Genomic DNA, 23,382 nt, shown 5'->3' with positions numbered 1-23,382 from the left:
CGATCAAAAAATAAATATAAATATGGCAGACAAGCATTTCCTTTGCTCGCTTTTGAAAAGAGAGCGCATTGTGGCTCGAAGTTTGCCTGCTTACCTCTAAACTGAAAGAGACATTGACATCTCCGATTCTGATCACTTTCTATAGTCACAGTGGACTTGTTTTGCTATTTAACAGGGCAATGTCATGGAAACTGCAGGAGGTAAATGATGTGGTTAGAGGAGTGACTAGCCTTCCATGAGGGCTTCATTCTTGCATTGACAGTAAACTGAGAAGTGGGCAACTCAACTCAATTAATGAACTGATTTCTAAAGTCCTCCAGCCTAAAATAAAAATTGATGTGAAGCACACTTTACTCATTGTGTATATATCCATCATATTGTTGAATTATTTTTAGCGCAATTATTTCCATGTAAACAATCAAGTGGACCTCTCATGAAGTTAAATATGACCTGGTTATAAGTTTTTTAAATATACTTTGGGCTAAGGTTCTCAAGTTGACTCCAAGGGCACTCCTTAATTTCAAAAGCTTAAGATGTCCCCACCTCCCATAAACCCACGCTCTTTCCAGGATGCCCTGTCCAGGGAAACTACTCTCCAAGGCCCTGAGCGTTGTTATAGCAGTCTGCTATCCACAGTAATAAGCACACTGGACTCTGGGTGTGGTTCCAACATAACTTTATTGATAACTGATTTAAAATTGGAGTGACAATGTACATATCCTTATTCAATACAGTCCATTATATATAATCCTCTTCCAATCAATCTGGAACTCTGTAAAGATGGCTTAATCTGATCTTTTCTTTCTACGTCCCATCCCATCCCAATTTTAGAGGCAGTTTTGGAGTGGAGTCGGGGCGTGTTTGGGACTTCGTGCGTATACATTTTGAATTTTTTTTAAAAAAGTTTTTGCATATATAGTCTCTCGGCAAATCTATGCATGCGTAGTTATGCCGGCATAATTTTCCAAGTGAACTTCTGCACCTAAGTTTGCTTTGAAAATGTGTGCGATTTGGGCGTATAACAGTCTGAAAACGCATGCCACCTGTTAGATAATTATCCCCCTATGCGCCTACATTTGCTCACACATAAGGAGAGCAATTATCTAAAAGCTCATTTAACACAGGTAAAAGGCTGTTTTAGCATCGGAAATGGTTTTTCAAAATCACCCTCCAAGAGCTTAATTTCATTTTCATAATTCTCAAGTCAGAGAATCACTTTTGGTCTCTGGAATGGATTTTTTTCTTTTTTTTTTTTTGTTTTGTAATTTCTAGTTAGAAATCAATAGCAGAGGGAGACTGTTTTGTAGCACTTGCTAATAAACGAGGTCATGCAGCACTCGTGCCCCGGTCCTCGGCTCACACATTCCTACTAACTGCTCGACCAACTCCATTAAAATAGTTAGTGCCTCAAAATAATAGGCTGTGAAACCTTCCAGGTCACAAGGCAATTTCTTTTCTTCATCTAAGAAATATTGTTCCTTTGCCATCCAATTTGTATTCCACGGGGGATAAAGCTTTTAATTACACTTTTGCCACCTTGATAAATCATTGCATGTTTTTACTTTTAGACTCAATATAAAGCTTGGCTAAGACTGCATCTTCATGTAAATACTCTTGCTTAAGGTATCCTATGAAAGCATGCAGTCCATTTTCCTCATTAGGATATAACTGTTATTTTTACTATCAGCTTATATGCCCTGTGATTAAAGAAGCCGATTATTTCCTTCGCACCACAAATCTACAAAAGTGGCAGGAATGAGGTCTCTTAAGTCTCTGTCCTTTTCCACCTCTCCCTTTTAACCTTCCCAGGCTTGCCTACAGGCCTACACTGGGGCCTGCATGTTAGCCAGCCAGCAGCCTGCCTCTCTTTTACCTCCTGCCCTGCCAGGTTCTGATTGGAAAATGGCACCAGTCAGTCCCAAGGCCAGCGCCATTTTGTTTTATGGAGGTATCAACAAAATGGCGCCAACCAGTGCCATTTTCCAAACAGGGTCTGGCAGGGCTGGAGCAACTGGGGATCGCTCCTTCCCCTTTTCTACTTGGTGAATGGACAGAACCCCCTTGAGCCCTCTCGGGGGAGGTGTCAAGGGAAAGCCTGGAGGAGAGAGGGGTATGAATTTTAATTTTTTGGCAGCTCTGGGGTTTTGGGGGTTTTTTTTGGCACATTTCTAAAGCTTAGCCCTCCCCTTACTATCTCTGACAGATATTGACAATGCATAAAAATACAAGTTCAGCACGAAGCCATGGCAACCTGAACTGTTATACCCATTGTGGCCCCTATAGAGAAACTGAATTTCTATCCAGGATGCCATTAAAAATGTTACCTTGCACTGTATAATGTGAGTCAGAGAACCAGATCAGTAGGAAGCTGGTTATCGTGACAAGTTTGGAAATCAAGTAGCACATAGAAACCTTTTTTTTTTTTTTGTAAGTCTAATTATTTCTTCTAGCCTATTTTTGCAAAACTCAAGAGCTGTACAAATCTCCATAGTATGGAATCAGATATTCTCTGGACGGATCCAATTATCTTCTTTTTTTTTTTTTACGGCATGATAAAGCAAAACATCAAGATCGTGGGCCAAATATCTCTAGGGTATGCCATGCAAAATCTTTGGCTTCTCTCACAAGCTGATGTGCAAGACAAAACTAATAACATGCTATTTACACCAAGATACTTAACCTCGAAATATAACCAAGTCTACCTCTGCAAACAAAAACACAAAAAGAACCATAAAAGCGTTTCTGATGATGAATGCGTTGGGCAGAACAAAGGAGGTCGCGGTGAGCATGTGGGTGGAAAGAAAAATTTGAGACGCACATTAAGTCATAAGTTTTCATAAGGCACAGCAGCAGTAGGAACTGGTATCTTGGCAACAAGACAAGGAGGGAGAGAAGCAGATAATTCTATCAGAAATAATTATAAACATTAATCTAAAGGAACCGGGGAGCAGTCAACAAATAGCTATAAGGAAAACCAGGGTGTAAAAAAAAGAAGTTGACGAGAGAGCGGTATCACTGGGAGAGCGCTTTCATGGAGGCTGAGCGACGTCCCGTTGGACAGGTCGTTCCGCACACTGACGCTAAAGTTGACCTGCATTAGAAATATGAGGAATACTGTACTTCTCCTGGACTCCATGCTTGCCTTTGGACCTAATAAGTTGTCCTCAAGCTAATCTTCTCAGACCTAAAGCATATACTGCAGGGTTGCCTGCTTTCAGAGAAATCTCATGATTTTAATGTTTAATTTACATTTTTCACCTGTGACTGGTCAGCCACTTCAAAGCAGATTACATTTGGGTACTTCCCTGTCCCCAGATGTGTCCTCGGGGGGGTCTGGTAAAAGCGTGCTATTTCTTCCTCTGTACCCGCTAAAATCCGTTCCTTTCTGAGCATGATACCAAAATGCTCATCCACTCTCTCTTATCGCCTCCCAGTTAGAATCTGCAATTTGCTCTTCACGGACCTCCCACTGAACCATCTTTCTCCACTACAATCAATTCAAAATTCAGCTGCAGAACTTAACGTTCTTCAGTGTCATTACCTCCATGTAACTCCCCTCTTCTCAGATCTCTTCATTTGCTCCCTGTCCGATCCACATACAGTTTTTTCTTACTTGCCTATAGTTGCATTCACTCTGCAGTGCCTCGAAGGCAAAGGACTATCCTCCCCTCCCAGCCAACTGCCAGTTCAAGGCTAGTCGGAGCATTTTTGCCCTTCCAGTCAGTTAGAATGTAGCACTGCATGTACTGCTCCATCCATGGCAAGGACTAGAGTTGTAGGGAATGGAGAAGAGTGCCACAGTATAAGCATAATCCATTCTCATGAATTTTCTGGAGGCAAAGACTCATTTATTTATACATACCACACACATTTAGATGATAATAATATTCCATAAGCAGTGTGCTTGCTGTGTTAGTCCACTTGAATGTACAGAAATAAAGGTCAATAAAAAAATATAAAGGGATCTCTTTTTATTGGACTAACTTAATATATAACAATAATTTGTTATAAAATATATATTTTAAAGAAGTGAATAAGGATATATCACTTTAAAGGAATAAGATCAAATTACACTGTAGATCTAGTTAACATCCTACATTTGAAACTGATTATTTTTCCAGTCATGAGCCTTGGGAATCAATTCTGGTCTTACAGAGAACAACTTTATGACATTTACTTCTCAGAAAAAGGCAACATACCGGCTGACATGTTTTCTGGTAGTTAAGAAAATCTTTACAGAAATAATAATTCTTAAAGAAAAGACAGAACTCCTCTGACTAACACTTTATGGTGAAGGGACACATTATTTGGTGTTTAGCGTAACAGTCAATGAAACTAATCCTGAAATTCAAGATCAAATTCCTTCCACGCATGACACATTAGCTGGTCAAGAGCAGGTTGTTTTATTAAACTTGTACCTCAGTTTACCCACCTCTAAACAGATCATTCCTTTTCATGACTCCCTGTAACTTCATACCCTTGTCATTTGAGCAGCTGAAGCATGAACCAAACTCTCAAAACGCAAGCGTGTATTTGCATAATTGCATTATTACCTTAATAAGTAATTCACTCTACCAGTTTCAGCATGCAAAAATGATTATTTTAATGGAGCCAACAGGGATAGGGATGAAAGTTGGATTTTTAGCTCGGGCAATATGAGACAAGCTTGTCTAAGAAATCTAGAACAAATGTAACTTGTTGGATAAAAAAAACAACAAAGAGATTGGTGGAACCTTATAAATTAACCAATTTATTGAGGCATGAGCTTCGAGGACAAGAGTCTATTTCATCAGATGGATACAATTTCAAGAGTTACATTTACAAAAATGTGCCAAAAACATGCAGCATTCAAAAAAAATAGGATTCATGCATTATTTTAGTAATCCATGCACTAGAAAACTTATCCAAAGTCATAAATCATGACACAGAAGTAAATAACTTGTAGTTCAAGAGGCAATATTAATTTGCGAACTGAAATTTCTCAGCACTGTGAGGGCGAAAGTACAGTGGGCCTTATTAAAAGTGTGAGGGAGTAAGGCTGTGTAAGAATGGAGGTGGAAAGAAGGGAGAGGTTGCATGGTATTATGTTTTTATGTATTGTGCACGAGGTAGGTGTTGTGTTCCTTTGGCACCTCAGGCTTGTCAACCCAAAGACTCATGATTCACGAGTACGGGGTGTGTAAGGAAAAAGCTTTCATTTGGCTTTTGTTTTTGCACTAAGATTTTTTTTGGGGGGGGGAGGGGAGGGAGGTTTAGCATGCCCCAATAATTTTACTGCATACTAAATGGTTTTAGCACTAGCTAAAAACTTATGAAATTCAATGAATATGGTTTTTTGGTCTCATTTCGAATAAGAAGCAACAGGAAACAAAACAAATGTTGGTGCTTCCAATGTTCTTTTATGCCCTTGCACATCCTAACTTGAGAGTTACACTCCACATCTGTAATGTGACCAAAGTCAGCCAATGAAACTTTAGCATTCCAAAAAATCAACTGTATATTATTACAGAATTCCATCAGGTTTGATGTAACATAACAGTGTTGATTTCCTTTGGCAATATGGTTTCTACAAATTGTAGTGTCATGCAGTTGGTTGATAATCAGCCCTTACTAGCATGATATATCAAGTACTGTGTATTATTTGCATATTATTACTGTAGACAGCGATGGGCAAAATCCCAAACCACCTTCAATGCAGGGTTTTCAAACAGTTCCAATTAGCCATCCAAATCATGCTCCCAGATAGATATTTTTTAAATGTGCATTCACTTTCAAGATACATACATAGAGAGAGAGAAATCAAATGTGTGTCGAGTGTTGCCAACCCCAACCTAGAATTAATTTACTGCTTTTATATACAATACGTGCTCTATCAAATATTTACTATTGAATATGCTGAGCTTGCTTGTTTCCCTGGCTTGGAACAGAACCATCAGTTTGAATGTTATTGAAAACACATGTAAGTGACGACATTTATTTTATTTAAAACATTTATAGCCCGCACATGCCGGCATTCATCGCGAATGACAATATAACATGCTCAATATCAAAATAAAAACATAAAATACACAATATATAAAACAAATCAGACTGAACTTTTAAATTAAAACATTTAGAAGACCATAATATTGACAAATCCCAGCAATACTCGCTAGGCTAAGGGTTCTCAAATGCCAACTTGAAAAGGTAGGTCCTGAGCTGCATTTTTAATTGCTTTGAACAGGAGATTAGATGAAGGTTGTTCTGGCAAAGAGGATTGGTCCTGATATAGAAAGTGCACTGTCTTGGGTCTTCCCCGAGATGTGCAAGTTGGAGTGAAGGAACCTCAAGCAGTCCACGATCCACAGATTGCAGCATTTTAGTAGGGTGGTAGATTCAAAATATAGGATTTAAGGTGGATACAGCATGAGTACCAATGGCTTCATGAACTGAAGTGGCAATTTTATTTATTACACTCCATTGTACAGGTGACAAATGGAGGGATTTTAAAACTGGATAACGTTTGCCCACATTTTAGTGCCCCTTAGAACTTGTGCTGCCGAATTTTTAACTATCTACAAGGGTCTCATCACATTTGCTGGTAAGCCAAGGTACAGAGCATTAAATTAATGCAGCCTGGACAACATGAGGGCCTGGAGGACTGAACAAAAATCATCGGCTGGCAAGAAAGTTTTCAGACATCTTAGCATACTCAATTTGAGCAGGGAAGATCCCCTTTCATCTGCATTGAAAGATCGCCTTATATGTGGCATCCAGATTACAGACATGTTGTTCAATGAGTATGGCAAGACCATTAAAGGAAAGCTTAGAAACAAAGAAACATGACGGCAGGAGAAGACTGTATACCATCCAGTCTGCCCTTCTGTCCAATTAATTTAGCATTGTGACTCCCATCTCTTCCTTACAGATTCCCTGAATTTATCCCATGCTTTCTTGAATTCAAATATTGTTTTTGTCTCCATCACCTCCACTGGGACGGTAGATTGACCACAAAAGATGTACTTGAAATTATCAGCCACTGTTTAATTACAGACAAATAGATTGTAAGTAACTTGAGCATGGTAAGAAAGGGAAAAAAATGAACCAGTAAGAAAGGCTATATGTCATCAGCATAGATTTTATAACAGATTCCCAATCCCACAAGTAATTTCCAGAGCAGGGGTTAGGTAACGTTGAATAACTTTGTGGACAGAGCTGATCCCTGAGGGACTCCTGTGGTTGAAACACATTGCGTAGATATATTCTACCCAATACAAACGTGTTGGGTATGCTCAGAAAGATATGAATGATAAACGCCACCAGAGATAGATTCCAATGTCTTGTAAACGATTCATGAAAATGGTATGATTTAAAGGGTCACAAGCAGAGGATATGTCCAAGACAACTAGGAGATAGTTGGAACCATCTCTTCATCTGACATGCACCATCAGCAGAAAAATACAGATGCAATGAAAGTGAAAATTTTAACAACTTCTGTCTGGTTTCTGTGCAATATCTGGATTTTTCTAGCCTTTTTCACTTTTCATTTTGTGTCTACAATGTGCTTGTTTACCTCTTTCTGCAGTTTTCTTTCCCTGGTAAATCAGTAGAGTGCAAGCTGCTGAAACCAGCCGGTAATCATGGAAATACTCTAGTTTGCCCACAGAGGGAATGCAAAGAATGCAGGCAACTGGAAGCAGCGCATGCAGAGAAGAGCTGAATGTGCGATATGTTTGAGAGCTAGTGAGCAGCACAGGCGCAGTCTCCAGGGATGGAAATCATGGGATACATCTGAGACAGAACACACCTGGGACCTTAACGTTAGATAACCATGATCTGTAAAGAGAAGGCAGGGACCTTGAGAAGAAGGAAGTTGAGTGGCTGCTGTAAAGGAGCCCTGGCACTATAAAGAGAGAGAACTACAAGTAAAAATCACAGTCCCTCGTGGAAAGGAGATGGGGGATCAAGGCAGGGGTAACTCAAGTGAAGGTGTTAAGACCATCCAGGGAAAGGGGTAGGAAAATAGTATGGATCTTTCATGAACAACTCTTAGTGCAATAGTATGGTTCACTGTATAGTTATCAAAGTCCAGTGATCTGAAATCCAATGGAAAGTAGTTGAAGAAAGGCCTTGGGGTAGTTGTGAGGCACTATAAGGTAGAACCTTAGAAAGTAGGGTCCTCAATCCAGTAGAGGATGCGTTCTCCACAAAGGAGCACCACATTCGCCCTGGGAATGGTAGACTTCAAAAGCACCATGGAAACCATCTCTTCAAGTAAGGATAAAAAGGTAGATCCCCCAGTGACAAGATACCGACAGGAAATTTGGACATTGTGGATAGACCCTCCTGAGAAGCTCGCTCAAAACTCGTTAGTGGGATAATTCTTGTACATTTTGGCTGTATAAAAGCCATGAACTATACTCTTTTCACAAACGCTGATTGTGTGAGGTTACATATTCACGATTCTTTAAGCTTAATGATGAGCTCAGCTGAGGGACACAGACCCTCCCACATCTGAATGTGGAACTGCTCACTTAAAATGATGATGCAGGTATAGCTCAATGGAGCACACAGGTAAAATCAGAGTGGGAGTTATCTCTAGGTGCCCTGACACTTGCAGTGGAGATTGGGAAACACACTGAGAAGTACCTAATACAAACATTTCAGAAACACATCCAAAGTATATATGTTAGGTTATGGTATCAAATACTAAATTACCAACTGGTGGACAATGAACACCTCGCAATAAAAAATGAAAAACCGTCAAAGTATTGCACATACAGCTTTCCTTGTTGCTTAGGGCACAGTACCACAATGCCAAACCCTAAATGATAGATGGGGCGTGAATAGATGAGAAAATGAGCCCCCATTCCCAGTGTCAGCTCATTGTTGCCAGTCATATGAATTAATGCACAAAACTTTGGCACATTTCTATGAACTTAATTTTGATGAAAGTGAAACAAAGGGCTCATTACCTTGCTAGAATGCTGGAAGCTGCAGTCCTTCTGTTTCATTATTAGAGTAGCCCAACGTTTCCTCCAATTGCCAATTACGCAGCCATTTTAATTCTCTCTCCCAAGGCGCTCTGCCAAAAATTAAAAAAAAAATACACCCATAAAGAGGGATGAAATGAATTTGGGAACTGGTATTAATAAGAAAAAGAATTCCAAGAATTTAGATGGATCTAATAATAGATATATAGGGCTCTCCTTGCATGCTGATTTACAAAGATTACGAGCAGGGGAAGGGGCTGAGTACTATGCTTGCATCTACGCGGTTATTCTGTGTTTCTACTTATGGATGCGTCAGAAACCCTGCATCCTAAGCTTTGTCTGATTGCTCTTTATTTAAAATAATAAAATTGTTTGAACAAAATAAAAAAAAAAAAGAGCATATGCCTTGATTCTTGCTTTTGCATGGGTAAAGTAGCAACGTTATATAATCATAGTGGCAGATGGGTTCTCTTATCTGGAGACAGAGGTAGCACTGAAAGAGGCCTGGCAAAGGAAATAATCATGGGAAGAAAAGGCCGACATGTATGGGTACTATTGCTCATAGTAGGGGGAAACAAAGGCCCCCATGGAGAGGAAATCATGGAAGAAGCTTAGTTATAGCAGCGCTCACAGAAGCACGGTGTATAGAAAACCATGACTGGGGTACAATTATTCCGGCTTATAACCCATTCAGGAAGGACAGGGTGGCATGATATATAATAAATATTAAAGCAACATAACTGCTGTGCTTATGAGGTGGGGAGGAGGAGCTACGATTTAGCACTAAAAGATGCAGGGGCATGCGTTTAGGTTGCAAGAATCCAAGAGAACAGCATAGGGCCGGGTTCCCAATCTCAGTCCTCAAGTGCCGCAAATCGATCAGGTTTTCAACAGATATCCACAGTGACTATGCAGGAGGCCTATTTGCATAACACGGAGGCGGTGCATGCAAACAGAGCTCAAGCACATTCAGTTTGGAAATCCTGAAAACCCAACCGGGTTGTGGCCCTAGAGGGCCAAGCTGGAGTTTCCCTGGTACAGGGGGTGAACATGATCAGGATCTGATGATGCTCATGACAAGAACCCAGAAGGTTGCTTGGATGCATAGGGAGAGGAATAATCAGCAGAAAAAAAGGAGGAGGTGGTATTGCCTCTGTAGAAGTCCCTGGCAAGACCTCATTTGGGGTACTGTGTACAATTCTGGAGACTGAAATGAACCAGAGTCAAATCCAGAGGGAGACTACTAAAATGGTCAGTGGCCTTCGTTATGAAACATATGGGAACAAACTTAAAGATCCAAACACGTATAGCATAGAGGTGAAGCAGGAGAGGGGGAATATGATGGAAGTATTTATATCCATTTAAAGAATAAATGGAAAGGAGGCTCTAGAACCAGGGGTCATGGGAAAAGAGTGAAAGGGGGTAGACTCCAGAGTGATAGTAGGAAATATTTCTTTTTTTGACAGAAAGAGTGGTGGATGCACGGAACAACCATCCAGTGGAGGTGGTGGAGGCAAGGGCAGTGTCTGGGACGTGCACGGAGGATCTCTGAGGGAGCGAAAGGGAGACGAGGAGAGACAGCCTGGATGGCCACGCGGTCTTTACCTGCAGTCCTGCTCCTACGTCTCTCTTTACTGTTGGGAAATAAATATTGAGGGATAGCCCCTATTCTGCACCAACAGGAGGATCTTTTGATAAATCAGAGTTTCTTAAGCAAGGCCTTAATTCTCTCTCCCCCACCCCCCAAGAGGGAAAAATAATCAAACTCAACGGCAGCATTCTTCTTTGCAAAATTATATCTAAGATTCTCTTCCAATGTTTTTTTAGATAACACCACAAAGTAAGACAGTCTAATATTTAAAGCAAGCATGACTATCACTTTGGCACATTATTTGTAATCGTTCTTATTGCTTATGGTTAAATAAGGATGAAAAAGTTACACGTGTAACACTATATTTAAAAATCACATACCACTATGGGTTTTGTTTTTTTTTTTCGTTTCGTATTCGAAAGGCCAATTAAAAAAAAAAAAAAAATCCCAGCAAAATTTCCATTTCATTTCCATCTTTAAAAGCAGAAGCTTTTTCCATGGTACCTCTAATTCAGATATCATTCAAACACCTACCAGCAGCATGCAACCTGAAAATAAAGGGGAGAATTTCCAAAAACCCACGCAGTGGGCTACACAGAGGAATACAACCTCATACCTTAATGCTGATTTCCAGACACTAGTGGATTTTCTTTAAAGTTGGAAGAGTAAAAGTGCATGTGGATACTTGTACCTTTCATTTCTGCAGGATGACTTACAGGGGAAAATTCAAGACAGACGTAGCTTTCACCCCCGACCTCACCAAGCCTCTTGGAACACACATTTTGGGGCCAACAAAGTAAAACGTGTGCTGAAAACGGGCGCTAGCATTGAGCGCCTATTGTCTTAACGTGCGCGCAGCCACATCCCCTGGGCACCGGATGCAATACTTAAAAGAGAGACAGCCTTAAAAAGGGCGCGTGAAAGGAGAATTGCTTATTGCCACGGGCGCTCAATACAAGTGTCTGCTTTCATCTTGCTTTTTTGGTTCTAATTCACTTCAGCAACCTCAGCAAAATATTAGGCGCCCCTTGCTATGGCCATAACAGAAGTCGGTTTCTTTTGATCAAGTCAAAACATAGATTTATTTTTCACCACCGCAAACAGTGAATTAAAAGTGCAACAACAATACTGAGGAGGAGGTCACACTCATCACAACACAGAGAACCCCATTTTTTTAAATTGTTTTTGTAAGCCCTTGACTGCGAGTTGACTTTACTGCACCTCCGAGGCTGGAGTTAAATCTGCCGCATTAAAAATTGTGCATTGGGCGCCCAGCACGTTCCTACATGGGGAGGGGGATAATAGGTAATGCATTCGTCTACATGCAGTTTAGATCTGACTGGCCCCATCGAGCATGCACTTTAGGGTGTGCGCGTTCTGGACGCGCTACTCTCCTTACTGCTTCCAAAACAGGCGCCAACCACATGTAAATCCGTGCACCAGGCTGCGCGCAATTTATTGCACTGGCCCCTTTGAATGGCTAAATAGAGTCACGCCGTTTGATGTCTGGATAATATTTCAATCTGCTTTAAAATTAAAAATACATGCCTTTTTCATTTTTCTCACTAGGATTGAAATTTACATATTGGGAAAAAAAACACTTTTCCTGGATGGTATTATGCGTAATATATTTATACAATAGAGTCCTAATTGTATATTTGCATCGCTTGCACAGTCATGCATTAAAATTACATGCATCTGTTTTTTTAAGCAATTTTGAATAAGAAAAAAAAAAGAAAGTTTGGTTAATCACAAGGGCATCGGTACTCATCTTAAACTAATTATTTTGTAAACCATTTTGGGCTAAACCTCGTTTTCAGGAAAGGAGTGTGTATAACTATTTACATAACAAAGGGACCCTGAAACCTTTCCCAGCAATGATTCCACTCTGTAGGGCTGGAAGACTGGATATTGCATTTTTTTTAACAGGGTATAACAGTGGCTCCCGTCTTTCCCTCTTTTAAAAAGGCTTGGGAACCATTAGGGGGGGAAAAAAATCATCTGAGACACAGCAGAAAGTCAAATAATCTTTAATGGAGCGTTTATTTTTTTTTTTCATCACTGTTGTACTGTGCTTGTTGTAACACGATCTTATAAGTAGTATTAATAGTATCACGCCTAGGGCTGACGAAGAGCGTGGCTTCACACTCTGCATCTTTTACTCTTCTTTTATCCTACCAGTGCTTTTTGGTCCTCCACCCATATGCGAGGAAGACACGGATGCTGCAGATTACAGTGCGGCACGCACCTCGAGATCAGTGAACGCTTAAAATAAAATCCCCCAAACGCGCCTGACAAGTCCGCAAAACATTTGCGGCTTCCTCCGATTAGTTCGGCAAATCCGCAGGATCGATGAAGCCGATGATCGGCCCAATTGTGGGGGATCTGCTGCAGGCAGATTCAATATGCATCCCCTCCCCCCTATAATTTCAATTCGTTTCCTCCCAACGAATTGGTGGAAGCTTTAAAAGCAAATGTTCAAAAGCTCAAACCGGACTGAAATTTCGCCTGCTGCGAGTTGCGCTTCAAATTGCTTGCATGCTTCTACCTGCTTATAGAGCAGTGGCGTAGCCAGAATTGATTTTTTGGGTGGGCACAAGGTTAACATGGGTGGGCACAAGGCATGCAGGTCTACTAGTTGTTTTCTTACTGATAAATAATGCCATATACTGCACCCTAGAATGGCTTTCTAAGTAGTTTGTAACAGCCATTATGTGTCATATATGAAACTTTAAAATAATTTACTTCAATTATTTCAAGTATAGAAAACAATCAGATCCAATCATGTAATAAAACAAAAATTAATTTATTCTTTCATGAACCATCTTTGCAGAAACCCAGAAATCTTCATAAATACAATAAAATAAAATTAATCATCAGAACAGGTGCAGCGCAGAGCTAGGGCAATTCACATTACAAGTAACATGAAAAAAAAATTTCAAATTCTGGTGTAATCTCAGCAAAAAATATCCCTCCACTGCTATTTTGTGAAGTAACAAACTCTTGCAAAGAAAGAGGCATCTGGAACCTTGCCATACAGTCACAGCACTGACTCTCAGGATTCAAACAGCAACCTTATGAAAAAGCAGCAATGCAAATACTACACCAGGCCCTAGAACATTAATACATCACCTACTGGAATAACAGAACAAGCTGGACTACTACTACAGAGAAACTATATGCTAGAAATACTGCATTTCCGTCACACACACAGGCAAAACTGAGATCGACCCTTACCTAATATAGAAATAAGAGACTATAAATTAGAAACAGAAACATGCAGATAAAGCCAAAATAGAAAGCCTGAGAAATTAAAATGTCTGAACAGTGGAATACTTAAGAAAGAGCAAAATACAAAAATATAAGAATGCACATTCCCAAAGATTACATATTTAAATTGCTAACATCTCAATATATATATACAAGCCGTTAAGCCCGTTAAAACGGGCTACATCCCTCTGTCTCTCACCGCCCCCTCATTCTCTCTCCCCTCACTCTTCACCGCCCCCTCATTCTCTCTCCCCTCACTCTTCACCACCCGCTACCTCCCTCCCTCCCTCCCTCACCCACTCCTCCCCACCCTCCCTCTCCTCTCACTCAGTCCCTCCCTCCCACTCAGTCTCAATCACTCCCTCCCCCCTCTCTCCTTCCCTCTCACTCACTCAGTCCCACTCACTCTCACTCAGTCCCCCTCCCTCCGTCCTCTCCCTCAGTCCCACTCACTCCCTCTCACTCAGTCCCTCCCCCTCCCTCCCACTCAGTCCCTCCCTCTCACTCAGTCACTCCCTCCCCTCTCACTCCCTCTCACTCAGTCCCACTCACTCTCCCTCAGTCCCACTCCCTCCCTCTCTCTCCCAGTCCCACTCCCTCCCTCAGTCCCCCTCTCCCTCTCACTCAGTCCCACTCCCTCCCTCTCACTCAGTCCCTCCCCCTCAGTCCCTCCCCCTCACTCAATCCCTCCCTCCCACTCAGTCCCCCCCTCTCACTCAGTCACTCCCTCCCACTCTCTCTCTCCGTCCCTCCCTCCCACTCAGTCCGTCCCTCCCTCTCTCTCTCTTCTCCCTCCCTCGCTACTGGCCGCTACCGCCGCCCGCTACCGCCGCCCGCTACCGCCGCTCGCTACCGCCCGCTGCCGGTACCGCCGCCGCTCGCTACCGCCCGCTGCCGGTACCGCCGCCGCTCGCTACCGCCACTGGACGCCGCCATTTTTTTTCATTCTGACGCTGGCTCAGACCGACGTGCTCGCCCGCACATGCGCGGTAGAGCTGGTCTCTACTGCGCATTTGCGGCACGTCGGTCAAGCTTCGTTTATCTAGTAAGATATATATTTTTTTTTTTACCTTTGTTGTCTGATCTTTGTATTTTTTTAATCAGTTGGTCCTGGTCTCTTTTTCCCATTTTTTCCCTTGTCGCTCATTTCCTAATTCCTCTTCAGTGTCTTTTCTACTACTGTCTTCTTCCCTTCCACACACACACACACACACACATATATATATATATATACATGCTTTCTCCCACACACTCCCTCACACACTCAAGCTCTCACTCTCGTATGCTCTCTCTCCCCCCCCCCAGCTCACATTCTCTGCAGACACACATACAAGCTCTCACTTTCTCACCCCTCCCCAGGCTTATATTTTTATGCACAGACAGACGCACATCCAGGCACCCATTTTCATCCACACACACACAAACCCATACTCCCATTCTCACCCACACATACACATATTCAAGCTCCCATTCTCACCCATACATACACACATTTAAGGTCCCATTCTCACCTACACATACACACATTCAAGCACCCATTCTTACCCACATATTCAAGCTTCCATTCTCACCCACACATACAAACCAGGACTCCCATTCTCACCCACACACACAAACCCAGGCTCTCATTCTCACCCATATATACACACATTCAAGCTTCCATTCTCACCCACACACATTCAAGACTCCATTCTCACTCCCATACACACCCAGGCTCCGATTTTCACCCACACACACACCAAGCCTCCCTTTCTCATCCACCCATACACATTCAAACCTGTACACAGTTTCCCCTTCCTCCCCCCAGACAGGAAGATCAGCTGGCCTCTCCTGCTGCCACCGGCCTCCAGCTACCTTCGAGCCATACGGCCGACCGATCTTCCTGCTGGGGGGGGGGAGCGGAAGTTGTGCGCGGCGCTTCCGCTCTCCTCCTGCCCCCAACAGGAAAATCGGTCGGCCGTACGCAGGAGGCCGGTGGCAGCAGGAGAGGCCAGCTGATCTTCCTGCTCTGGGGGGGAGGAAGCGGAAGCTGTGCGCAGCGCTTCCGCTCTCCTTCCTCCCTCCCCCCCCCCCCCCAAACAGGAAGATCGGTCGGCCGTATGGTTGCAGGACCGCTTCCCCACGCGTGCCGTGATGGCGCGCCCGGTATGGGTTCTCCTCTTCACTGTCGCGGGGATGGGATCCCGCGACAGCCTTGCAGTTCCGGTGTCAGTTGGGTGGGCCTGGGTCTAAATTGGGTGGGCAGCTGCCCACCCGTGGCTACGCCACTGCTATAGAGATGACACACCAGTAAGGAGATTTAAGAGGGAACATTTAAAGGCGCGTAAGCACACACGTTTGTACCTGCACGGGCCAGATTTAATTCCAGTCAACAGTCGTTTCGCTTCAGGCTCTGCTTCTACCTGTAACCTCAAGTACGTAATCACTGCTGACCCGCGTTTGATGAATCCGCGCCGCAGGGCGCGCCGGGCTCCTCGTCACCCACCGCACCGCGCAGGTCCGGAGGAGGGAGGGCGGGGCGAGCCGCGGGGGCTGGTCCCTTTCCGATGACGTCACCCGGGCACAGAAGCGGAGGGAGCGGTAAGAAAAGTGTCTCTCTCGGAGCTCGTACGCGGTCGTTATCCCTCCAATACATAAGGAGGCCCTGGACGGGTTCTGTTTACGATTAAAGACGAGGTAGGTCGATTCTGGTGGGTCACATGGCAAAAGGGGCTATTTATCTTGGTTAAATTACCCTTGAAGTAAATGTGAGCATCTCTTAAAAAGCTGTACTGAACTTTGGGAAGCTTTTTTTGTTCAGCCTAAACACACAATATTATTTGCTTTCTGCTGTTAGCGTATATAGCAAGATAATTTGGGAAAATTTGGTTCGGTTTTCAGGTTCCCCAAACCAGGACAAATTAGGAAATTTTTGGGAAAATGTTTGGGAAAGTTTTGGGAAAATTTGGTTTTCGGGTTAGCGTGCGCTAATTCCCATTAGTGCACAATAACACGAAATTCAGGTCCCCCCCAATTTCAAAGGCCCGAACTGCAGGAAATACGAAATTTCCTGCTGCGGGCCGAAAACGAAGTCCAAACCAAAAGGTTCGGGCTTTGCACACCTCTAGTATATATATGTATGTGTGTGCGTGTTATGTATTATTGTCAATCTGTATGCGGTATTCACCTTTTGATTTTAATTAGGAAAGGCAGGTTATTTTAAACCAATATTTTTTTACCTGCTTAAAAGGCTTTGAACATTGCCCTCTTAAGTAAATAAAGCAGGGTTAAGTTGCATGTTTGAGTGCTAATCTTGTTCTCTCTCTTGAGGTACATACGTATGAAAGAGAAAAAGCCATGCAAGGTAAAATCACATCATGCTTTTTAATAATTTGACTGGAGCAACCGAAACAGTGATGCGCATTATTATTCCAGTGCCAGACAACAAACAGTTACCCTCTCAGCATCCTCTTCGCCATCAGACCCTAATATGACTGGCCTCTGTGGCATAACCATCGATTTTTTATCAGTCCACAGCAACCTTATTGCAGGGCAAGCCGAGTCCCGGGACTGTCTGCTGAAGTAACAGCTGGTCCCCAGCTCCCCGGGAACTGCTAATTGCTCATCGGAAACCCCGAGACTCGGCGCAGAGAAGTCGCCAACCTGCCAGCCAGGTCAAGTCCTTGTAAAGCGGGGGTCGCTCGGAGACGCAGAGAGCACATTTGTTTCTAAGATTCCTTGGCTTATTTATCCCATTTACGCTTCGTTATGCAAGCAGCCACCGGCGCTAGAGTAACTACCGCCCCTGACTATCGACTGTCAGACAGGGTCTCATTTCTTGTCTGATGGCTTTTTCATATCCTGCCTTTTCCTTTGTGACAGCTGTCTGTGTGGCTCCTGTTGTCTGCTGTGCCGTGCGAAGGAACTCACTGTGTTCTCAGATAGGCACTCTTCGTACGGTTTTCGGGCGCTGCGTGGGATGCCTGGATTGCTGTTCTTCCACTCTCCTTAATGCCGCCGCTCTCACAAAAGTTTGTTGCAAGGCTTTGGAACAGAATGTACTAAAAAAAATGAAGCCGCCGAGGTCGAGAGTCGCGACCCCCTTATACATTGTTTTGATCGACTGATTGTTGTTGTTATAGCATCAGCATGCGTAACACTATATAAAATATACAAAAAATCTCTTTACTCAAGTTAACACAATAACATGATAGCACTCTGCATCAAAAATGCTGTTTTTAATGCAAGAAAACCAATGCACAATAGAATGATTACAATGCCCTTCCCCTAAGAAGCTCACAATTCACATATGGGGAGGAAAATTCTCAAACTCATTTACGTGGGTAAATTGGCCTGTTTGAAGATTGCTCTCTACAGCACTGAAACGTACTTGTGGGGTTCGCAAGGCCTTTTTTAAACAGTGACGGTATCCCCCTCTGCTGAAATGCTGGTGAATGGCAGGCTGCCCTGTGGGTTTCAGTGGGAACATGAACTGATAGGCCACTTTCAAATATGGAACTATTATGTTTTCAAAAGTATGCTGCTTCTTAATTCATTGGGCATAAAATAAGAGTCTGCATCTTTTTACATTTTTTTTTTTTTATCCTAATGCTCTAATTCCTTCTTCGGTGAAAGCAAAGGTCTTCAAAAGATGGTTTCTGGGGTTGTATCCTCCTAGCCATCACTCATTGAGCAAGTCCCTTGCTCTCTTAAGTGCTAGACAGTAGCTGCCATTTGGGGAAGGTACTCTGGCCTGGTGAGTTACTTCACACAATGCTGAGTGCACTGGAATTAGTTTACTACATAACAGCCCTCATGTTATTTGTAAACCGATCTGATATGAATTTCTTTCATGAAGGTCGGTATATAAAAATGTTAAATAAATAAATAAATAACAGAGGCTCTGCAAAACATTTCATTTACATGAGAAGTCTTACAAAGGTGTCCAAGTGTCAATCTCATATTTAGAGGTTGCTGCTTTTAAATTCTACCTCAGTATTATAACCACACTCTGTATCCAAACAACTTTGATGCATCTTCTTAAAGTGTGCAAAAACAAGAGATATCATATGTACAGGTTTCAATATAGACAAGATGTGCTTTCTCAATACACAGATTGCCTATATAGTAATTCATCTTGGGGGGGGGGGGGGGGGAGAGAGAGAGAGAGGGGAAAACACCAATAGTTAACCAAATAATTTATCTTTCAACTTTTAGCCTGGAACTTTCGTCTTTCTTCGTCTTCAGGCTGGAGCTGACATTCATGGATGAGACGCTGTCCCTCTCTAGAAAATATATTTTGAAAATTGATAAGATAAATATATATATTTTTTTTTTTAATTATTTATTTATCATTTTTCAGTTTTACAAATAAGAAATTATTCATTCAATTCCTTGCATTGAAATTTTGAATATCAATAAATTCAGCTATAATAATTAATATATCTAAGTCCAACTGTTAGGTACACTGCTAACATACAATACTATAGCTGATATATATTTAATTTGTAAATAAGAAACTTAACCAACAAGCAATAATAGATATAACTGAGACTACACAGTAATTAGGAGATTCATTGGAAATTAAGTACAATATTATACCAAATAAAATAAATACATAAACCACTGCTGGTTCTAATTTATTTTCATGTCACATTGGATTGCGACACCGGAGAGGAGGTTAATGGCTCCCGTGTCTCTATGAATTGGCGTAACTGATCTATTTGAGTAAAACTGAAAAATCATTTCCCTTTTTCATAATGCACTGACAGGGATATTTCAAGAGAAAGGAAAATCCCATAGAAATAACTCTCTGTTTAAATGCCAAAAATTCTCGTCTTTTGGTACGAGTAATAGGTGCAAGGTCTGGGAAGATTTTTACATTTTGACCCATATAGGAAATCGGATATCTTTGAAAATAATTTTTCATCAATTTTCCTATATCTATGGTGGTAATAAAAGATACAATTAAGGTTTCTCTTTCCATGACTTCTAAGGCCGAGTTTTCTAAAAAGCTGGTGAGATTAGTTGGAATTGAAACTGCCATTTGAGGAGCTCTTTTTTTTTTTATAAAGAAACAAGAGTTAATGGATAACATATTATTTTCGGAAAAACCGAGCTCCTCTTGTAGAAATCTCTTCACTGTAATAAACGGTATTTCACCAGCTATTTTGGGGAAATTTAAGATTCTGACATTTAGGTGTCTCGCATTATTTTCTAAGATTTCTAATCTTCTTGAATTCATTAACTGGTCTTTTACAATAGCCAAATTAAAAGACTGGATAGTTTTGACATTTTCTTCCACTGTCTGAACTCTAACAGTAACATCATCTACTTGTTGTTGCATAGCCTGAAACTGTTGTTGAAAATTATTAGAAACAGTATCAATTTTACTTTCAAGCCTATTCACAGTTACATTAAGGCCACTAACCAAATCCCATATGGCTCGCAATATTATCGTCTCTGATTTAACTAGCGGGAGCTGAGAATCCCCAGGTTGTCTCTCTTGAGAGGATTCCTGATGTGTACTTGCAATTTTTGCAGAAGTCCCTTCCAGTGGGAGGGCCTCCTCCAAAGGAAAAACCCCTTCTGGGCCTCCTCCCTCTTTTCCGGGCATGGATTCAGCACCTTCTTCCGCTGTAGTACAAGCCACTGCTTTGGTGGTTGACTCAGCTGCATCTCCGTCTGCTCCTCGCTGTACCGGAGGCGAATGTTGTTCTGGACTGAGGGATGCCTCGTCCAAAAGTTCCTCCCGTTCTCCCCCCGGAGGGATCTTAACGGATTCACTGGGTCCCTCAATTGCCAGCTGTGTCATGAAACGGTCTATTTCTAATTGTAATAGGGGAGGCAAGGACTCTGAAGGGAAAGTCCTTACCTTCCCTTTCCTCTTTGCAGGCATTAAATTGAAAACAATATTCTAAAAAGAAATATGAACGTTTCAAGTCTGTTTACCCCGTGTGTAGCTCAGAATTTGGGACAAAGACCAAAAGTTCCCCGTCAGTCCGTCTAGTCCGGACCAAGCCGCGCGCCGGCGGCAGTGGCGCGCCGCTCTCGCGCTGCTTTTCTGGCGCGTCTGGACTCCTCCCACCTCGTTGGAGCTTCCGGGTAGGCTGGTGTTCCGGTGCTGAACAGGGGGCACAGGTCTCGTCCTGCGGTTCCTCTCTGCTCTCGCGCCACTTTTCTGGCGCGTCTGGACTCCTCCCACCTCGTTGGAGCTTCCGGGTAGGCTGGTGTTCCGGTCCTGAACAGGGGGCACAGGTCTCGTCCCGCCATAAATATATTTTCTAACGATGAGTTAAACCCTTCTTCAGATTGCTAATGGGACCGAGGTGGTGGTCACCTAACAGAGAAAGCCTTTTCCTGTTTGCTTAGGAGCACAGGCTCTTAAGTTTGTGGATGAGTTTCCTGTCTTGTAATCAGGGAAGAACTTTTAAGTTTTCTATTTTGTAAGTTGTCTGTCTATTATGGTTTGTCCTCTCTTGCTTGCGCTTTTATGTGTGTGCCGTCTTGCAGCCTTGGTGGGAGAGGTGGTTGATAAATTTGAAAATATTGTCCTTGAAACAGACCTTGCTATGTCGAAACTCGACAAGCTAGGTGGGGATTTTTTTTTTTTTTATTCTATCCTGTTATAAATTGCAGTAGTTTTAATACATAATTTAACTTTCAATGCACTGGATTATTTTTTCACCTGGAGGAATGAGAGTATATTGTTCTGTTTATCGAATGATCTGGTTTGTGAGCCTATTAAAGTCCTTGGATTAAGATCTCTCTTGGCTTTATACTGTTTTAAAAAGTTGTATTGATGTAGGTTTTGTTCAGACGGTGGTTAGATTTTCAGGTGTCAGTATTTGTAATTTTTGGATTCGATTCCCTAAGACGGTGGATCTCAGACCCCTCCTGAGGGGACCACCCACTCAGCCTGCTGTACAAGATACCCACAAGGAATATTCACAAGAGAGATTTGCACTGCCTTCATTGTATGTAATCTTTTCTCATGTGTACAGCCACTGTGGATATCCTGGGCGAGGGCAGCGGCTGAGCGAGTCTTCAAGGACTAGGTGGAGAACCACTGATTTTTAGGGTATATTTTGCTCTGCCATCCTACTCTAACTCCCAGCTGACTGTTCCCATCAGTTAGAATATGACAAAAGTGCTTGAGCAAGTTTGTGACTTGAAGCCACTGTATGCTTGTTTGCCAGATTACTAGCACAATAAAAGGACTTGTTCAAAACATAACTGCAACTGTCAGAATCCTCCCTAGAGAAGAAACAGTCTGTTCCCAAACTGAATTTCAGGACAAACGAAGCTCAACAGATTGTGCGAGTGTCTTATCGGTCTACTTCTGATGGATTAGTGAACTATTTCAACACATTACTTAAGCAGCTGATTTTGTAAATTAATGCAGGATAATCCTAGAAAAGCATTTTGTTGCTTTGTTAATTAAAAAAAAACAAAACAATATCATAATTCAAGATATAAAAATTTTGCACACAAAATCAGACTGCTTTAAATAGGTTAATTATTAAAAAAAAAAAAAAAAGCCGCACACATTCTCTTTTGTCTTGTGAGCCGTGAAAAAAAAATAAAGCAAGTACTTTTCTTTGTTAAGCGGGGCATTACAAGATATTAATTGCTCATTTGCTACGCGAGTCAACCCACTCTCCATGTTCTGTTCAAAAATATCACGAAAATCACACGGTAAGTGAACTGTGAATGATCATCTTAAGACTGCACAGATAGGCTTACAAAGCCTGCTGTCAACAAAGCTAATCAGCGCGTAGGGAAGATTCTTGGCTGGTTTCCCTTTCATGACACTTCTTTATTGTTTCACATTTATATTTATCACATTGCTTTTAGAGAGAGGTTCAGGATACATGAGGAGGAGGCAGTGAATAAGAGGACTGCAGCGAGTGGAGCGGAGGATTGACCAAAACCACAGGGCGCCACGGTTAGTGGGAATGCTTCCTGGCGTTCAGCCTTTAAGCCTGGAATGACCTATCAGCGCAACCCCTGCCTCTCCTTCCCCCCCCCCCCAACCCCACCCAATATCTTGCTCTCTGATTCCCGCCCCCTACCACCTCAGTAGTTACAGCACGGGCCCTGATCTTGTCCTACTTCGTGACTTCATCTGACCACTCCTTACTTGGACCCATGCCTAAGTGCTGCCGGCTCCTGAACCCAAAGGCTCAACCCGTGGGGAACGGGCTTGTATAGGTGAAGTTTGACGTGGTCGCAGCCTGAGCATGTGTCTGCCTGCTGCTGACATGGGCCTGTCAAGTTCTCTTGTGAGGCTGCATCAACCGTGCCACAGTTTCCATGACAAAAGTTGGCATCGGAGAGGAGGCTGCAAGCTACAGGCTGGTTAGAGCCTCACCTCAGTTGTGGGAAAGTGAATGGAGACTCCGCTGAAGGAGAGGAATAGTGAACTATCTTCAATATCTTTCTGGACCAAAAGCAGCATGGATTCACCAGACAAATCTGATTTTTTTTTTTTTGATTGGTTAGCTAGAGAATTGGATCAAAGAAGATCACTCAATGTGGTTTATTTGGATTTCAGCAAAGCTTTTGATG

The 23,382-nt window shown here is 42.4% G+C and overlaps 1 long non-coding RNA gene across 1 annotated transcript in view; it reads right to left on the bottom strand.

Moving 5' to 3' along the window:
* LOC115077046 overlaps positions 1 to 16,290 on the bottom strand; it is a 154,387-nt gene extending 138,097 nt beyond the window's left edge. Inside the window, exons 1-2 of the long non-coding RNA XR_003852941.1 lie at positions 16,177 to 16,290; positions 8,955 to 9,064 (exon numbers count right to left, since the gene is read on the bottom strand). This is a non-coding gene — a long non-coding RNA (uncharacterized LOC115077046). The remainder of the gene's footprint in view (positions 1 to 8,954; positions 9,065 to 16,176) is intronic.
* Positions 16,291 to 23,382: the final 7,092 nt, after the last annotated feature.

The sequence above is a fragment of the Rhinatrema bivittatum genome, chromosome 15 (genome assembly GCF_901001135.1).
Source record: "Rhinatrema bivittatum chromosome 15, aRhiBiv1.1, whole genome shotgun sequence".
NCBI lineage: Eukaryota > Metazoa > Chordata > Amphibia > Gymnophiona > Rhinatrematidae > Rhinatrema > Rhinatrema bivittatum.
Note: the sequence above shows the minus strand (reverse complement) of the source record. Positions and strands in the feature narration are given on the sequence as shown.